This window comes from Rhagoletis zephyria, unplaced genomic scaffold, assembly GCF_001687245.7.
Source record: "Rhagoletis zephyria isolate East Lansing unplaced genomic scaffold, Rhagoletis_zephyria_1.1 Rzeph_scaffold_26108, whole genome shotgun sequence".
Lineage (NCBI taxonomy): Eukaryota > Metazoa > Arthropoda > Insecta > Diptera > Tephritidae > Rhagoletis > Rhagoletis zephyria.
Window position 1 is genome coordinate 1 of NW_016183166.1, and position 5,647 is coordinate 5,647.

At 31.7% G+C, this 5,647-nt stretch overlaps 1 long non-coding RNA gene across 1 annotated transcript; it reads right to left on the bottom strand.

The window, feature by feature from the left end:
• Positions 1-938: 938 nt before the first annotated feature.
• LOC108382288 (uncharacterized) lies at positions 939-3,095 on the bottom strand. The gene is made up of 3 exons (XR_001849676.1): positions 2,962-3,095; positions 2,049-2,055; positions 939-949 (listed from the first exon to the last, which is right to left on the bottom strand). It is a non-coding gene; the product is annotated as an uncharacterized LOC108382288 (long non-coding RNA).
• Positions 3,096-5,647: the final 2,552 nt, after the last annotated feature.

Here is a 5,647-nt window from a genome sequence, read left to right on the forward strand (position 1 = left end):
AAAAATATCTAAATAAAAATAAATAAATAACAAAATACTAAAACAAATTTAATTTTAAAACTATTTAATAACATTCCTAAAATAAAAACAGTTTTCGTTTCATCCTTTAAAGCAGCATCTTTTGCTGCCTTCTTTGGCGCCCTCCATCTGCGACAATTTTTTTCCAGCACCCATCTGTGACGAGTTGTATTTTAATAGTTTCTGTTTGTTTTCTGGATGCCAGACATGTAAGTGACTGCGATCACTTACCCATTTCAACGTGGCGACGTTCAATTAGAATTGCGAGAATAAAATTTAACAAAAAACTAAGTACTATCTGACACATAAAGCAATTAAAACGCGCAGACAAAGCGACGACTGCACATAAACGTAAAATAATGAAGCGCTGCCGGGCAAATCGCACTTTCATACAGTAAAACCCGTGTATTTGAAATTTTTTAAGACAAAAATTCTTAGTAAACTTTTATATTTATTTAGATTTTTATTATATGTGCACACATAGTACCTGCTTGTTGTTTGTTTTCTCTTTACGTAGTTCTTTAAAACANAATTTTAAAACTATTTAATAACATTCCTAAAATAAAAACAGTTTTCGTTTCATCCTTTAAAGCAGCATCTTTTGCTGCCTTCTTTGGCGCCCTCCATCTGCGACAATTTTTTTCCAGCACCCATCTGTGACGAGTTGTATTTTAATAGTTTCTGTTTGTTTTCTGGATGCCAGACATGTAAGTGACTGCGATCACTTACCCATTTCAACGTGGCGACGTTCAATTAGAATTGCGAGAATAAAATTTAACAAAAAACTAAGTACTATCTGACACATAAAGCAATTAAAACGCGCAGACAAAGCGACGACTGCACATAAACGTAAAATAATGAAGCGCTGCCGGGCAAATCGCACTTTCATACAGTAAAACCCGAGTATTTGAAATTTTTTAAGACAAAAATTCTTAGTAAACTTTTATATTTATTTAGATTTTTATTATATGTGCACACATAGTACCTGCTTGTTGTTTGTTTTCTCTTTACGTAGTTCTTTAAAACACATACATATGTAAAAAATATCCTTTTAGTCAGTTCTGAACTACGAATACACGATAAAAGTTAAGCATTGATAGTCTATGGGCAAAACAAGTTCTTTGTAAGTAAAAACCTACAATAAAATCAATAAATAAATAGTCTTTAAACTTGTTAAATGTTGTGCATTTTATTTTATTTGTTTTAAGTATACATATGTATATATTTTTTATTCCCTCGTACTTTACTTTATTTGCTTTTATTTTATTTTGTTTTAATTTATTCTTTCTCAATGGTTTTAGTTTATAATATACTTTTCACAAACATAATTAATTTTATGTAATCAAATTATTTGCTGTGTCGATGGCAACTTCAGTGGGTTATCCTAATTGAATTTCATGTACATATGTATGCATGTATATATGTATGACTGTACGTAGTATGCATGACTCTTCTAGCATATTTATGTATTCAAGTAAGTATGCACATACACATGCATTTTTGGACCAGCCTAATGTAAATTCATTTTATAAATGATATTGATAGCCAACCTGTAGGATCTCGCAATAGACTTAGAGCACACTGCTATACTGTTGGTGATTGTAAAATTTGGTCTAAGCGCATGTAAAATTCGATTATTATTTAACATTGACTAATTGTCCGCTTCACGGTCAAAAATTTGGGTTTAATTTTTAAACCGCGCTGGGACTACTGCCTTTTTTAAACTTTTATAGTCTACTTTTTAAACCAGTCAATAGTTTTACGCAATTTTTAATATATTCTGGTTTAAATTTTAGCCCAAAAAGTTCGTGGTTTAAAAATCAAACCAAAATGTTTTAATTCTAGTTTCTAGGTTTCATATATAGAAAATTTGGTTTAAAATCTAAACCGAAATAGAATATGTTTGCACAGCGAATTGTGGTGTTGATTCAAACTCAACATATGAAAGCACATTTACATGCGTGGCTGTAGCTGAGTGTCCAAAGATGCTTGATACAATTGCCCTGCAGGGAAAGCTACTAGTTGTGAACTAGAATTCTACCGGTTTGCGTTTCAGCCGAACTAGTTCACGTTCTATCCTTTTTCAATGTTAGCGACTGGTATTTTTAACATTGCGATGTCCTACGAGATGTCAATTGTCGGGCTATGCATCAGCATCTACTAGTATAAATACCATGGTTGCTACCAAGGCTGTCCGGGTTCAATCCCAACCAGACGGAACATGAAATTTAAGATTGTTTTTTTTTTTTATTCTTAATTATGAAAATGTTTGGGTTTAACATTTAAACCGAATTGTTTAAATTCTAAACCCAACATATGTGCTCTCTTTTTTTTTAAACTTGGAAGGTTTGTATTTGAAACTGAATTTAGTTTAGTCATATATGTAGTCCAAAAAGTTTAAAATTAAAACCGAAATTTTTAACCGTGTTGTGGATGACATTGTAACCTATTTTAGATTTAAAAATAATAAAACTTGCCCCAGCTACGATTCGAACCGGGGTCTCAAGTTTTCTAAGCGGATGCTCTCTCTAGATGTCAACGCCGAACATGAAAATCCTCTGTCATTGTAACCAATTTTAGATCAAAACTCATACTTTATGCATTACATTCGGACCACTTTTAGTACAATTCACATCTTTTTCATTACATTGCTTTAAATTTTTACACTATCCTGTCTAGATACAAAACTACCATACCTTCTTCTTCGTCTTATTTGGCGCTGTAGCCGCCTAAGCTGATTGTATTTTTCAATCAATTGGACCAATATTTCCTACAGGGATCTTTTCTATATGTAGTATGTAGGAGGGGCAAACAATAAAATTCTCTGTACGAACAAATGTATGTAAATATGTACTTATGTATACATATATGTATGTACATAAATACATTAAGCCGTATCACGACAAATAACAGAAAAAATTTTAGGTGTCAGTTTTATTCAACACTTATATCGAGAGAAAAAAAAATTTTTTAGGCACCCGCTAAAAACCGCTAAATCGCGTTTTTGGCAATAACTTTCTTATTTTATATCCGATTTTTTATATTTGTATGTCGCTGAAAAGGTCTCGCTCAGAACTATAATTGGTCATAAAACTGTTTTGGCCTTCAAAACCGTTTTAATTTACATATACATTCACTAATTTTGGAACGACTAGTTATCCATAGATTTTTATTTTTATACAGTGCGGGCGCTGTTTTTTATGTCTAAATTTCGCCTACACAGGCATGCGAACGTTTTGTTAGTGTATTCAGTGAATTAGTGTTTATAGAAGTAAAATCCAAGGTGCAGTTTAAAAAAATCGCCTTTAAGGTGAGTTTCTTTGCAAATTTAAGGGAAAATTAATAAGTATGCAAGGAGTAAGTAAATAAAAGAAAATGCATTTATTTGCGTATTTACGAAGAGCAAATATAGTATGCAGGTAAGCTCCTATTCGTTGAGGTACATAGAGACAGTTTTAGTTCCAGTGCTGTTTCAAACTGTTGAAGCGCAGAATGTGCCCGGCAAATAGTTTGATTGACAAGTGTATGTATGCATGTGTGTGCACTAAGCTAGTATGTGCGTAAACTAGACTGGGTCGCAAATTTAATCATAGATAATTTATAGTCCCGCTTCCCTCTAAATAATACAAATTATTTTGATAAGATTTCAGGGTCATACAAATTTCCTCAGAATAGTCAAAGGACAGTTTTGCTCATAACTTCTTATATGTATGTTAGATACAATTTTAAAGTATTGCATTTGTAGTATATAAGTGTATCCTAGCGCTGCAGATGGTACGTTCGGCCAAAATTGATAATTAAAAAAAAAAACTCAAGGTTTAAGCGAATGTTTAAGGCATTACTTTTTAGAACAAAATATTAGAAATTTCTACTTAAAGTATTATAACATACCTAGTATTAATTTGTGTTTGGACGTTACTCAAATTCTGAAGAATTGTTGATATGATCATCAAAAATCTGAAAATTTGGATTACATTCCTTTTTTCATTTTTGGTTGACTATTTCTCGGATTTGTCAATATCGGTAAAGAGATATTTTTAAGTTCTACATAGCACTTTCATATACTCTTGTCCTAAAATACCTACTGATATATGTAGGTAAACTTAAATATTTCGATTTCTACCATTCTAAATCTCAATTTTGGTACCATACAATTAAACTTGTTAATACTGCTCTCGAAATTATAATTGTAATGAATTAAGCTGGGTTTGTGTTGACCAAATCTCCATGAAGTCTACTTTAAAATCGGTACTTTATTAATTTTTTTTTTGTATAAGAGCCGGCCCGATCTAATTTATTCACACATGTATGTTACATACAAGTTTACTTCTTCGTTGACTGGAACGGAAACGGACGAGTATTTCGAGGTTGGGATACGGAAATAGGGTTGGGGTAGTTGATAACTAATATTCTGAAATTGAGTATTAACGGATCCTATTGCGAGAGAAAAGTATCTAATATTGAATATCAGTAAAAATTTTGAAATTTGTTGAACCAAACTAATCTTGTCTATTTGATAAAAAATTGTCTCTAGTAGATGTAAAAAGAAAAAATAAAATTTAAATATTTTTTCGCATAAAATAAGAAAACTGAAAACTATGCAATGCCAATAAATAGGAAATTATTTAATTTGTTTTTTATTTTGGAAATCTTTAGTTATTATTAATAATAAAAATTTATAATTTTTTGTGTGCTCATACAAATGTACACACATACAAACATATGAATTCGGATACTTATACAAGATAAACATTTTTAATTATATACTCCACATTGAAATACTCCCAAAAGTTCTTAGAACTTTGCCCTCTACATAAGGTAACACCTTAACAATCGCCATATTCCGTTATTCGTCAGTTTCCTTGCCGCGAATTTGTAAACGTTGACTTCTGAGCAGCGTCAGGTGAAAAAATGTGAAAATTTAATGGAAAATAACGTCGCAAGTGTCGGTTTTTGTTGAAAATGTTGTAGTTCGAAAAATGTTCTATCAATTGAGTGCAAAAAATTAGAGCGGGCGTTGTTTTTTATGTGGAAATTTCGCGAGTGAAGTGTAAGTGAAAAATTTAATAGTTGCATGCACAAGTATGCAAATGTGTTGTTAGTATATTCAGTGAATTAGCATGTAGGTGTAGATGAAAAGTCAAAGTGGGAGTTTGATAAAAATCATTTAAAAAATGAGTTTCTAGAAAAGTGAGAAAGTAAAAGAAATATCATATGTTCAGTTGATAATTGTCGTCTGAGGTCGGCTGAGATTTATAAGCATAGTGGTGTTCAAACTGTTGAAGGTATGCACATATCGTCGTTTAAACTTTAAAGTACCAAACCGCGTATCGTGGTTCTGAAAAACCTCGTAACTCAAGAACGATAGAATACAAGATTGCGCATTCCCGCAGAATGACATTTGTGGCAACGGGTAAACAAAGAATATGGCGAAGAAAAATGAGTTGACAGTTGTGAATTTGCAGTGAGAAAACGTGTTTTCTTCACGATTCACCAATTTCTCAAGCCATCTTTGAGTATGGCAAATTAAGCACAACGTTAACAAAAAATATACAACCACCTTTGAAATGTGTCCAAAGGATAGGTCTTATTAATTAACTAATTAGAATTTTCGTGTTTGTATTGCAGG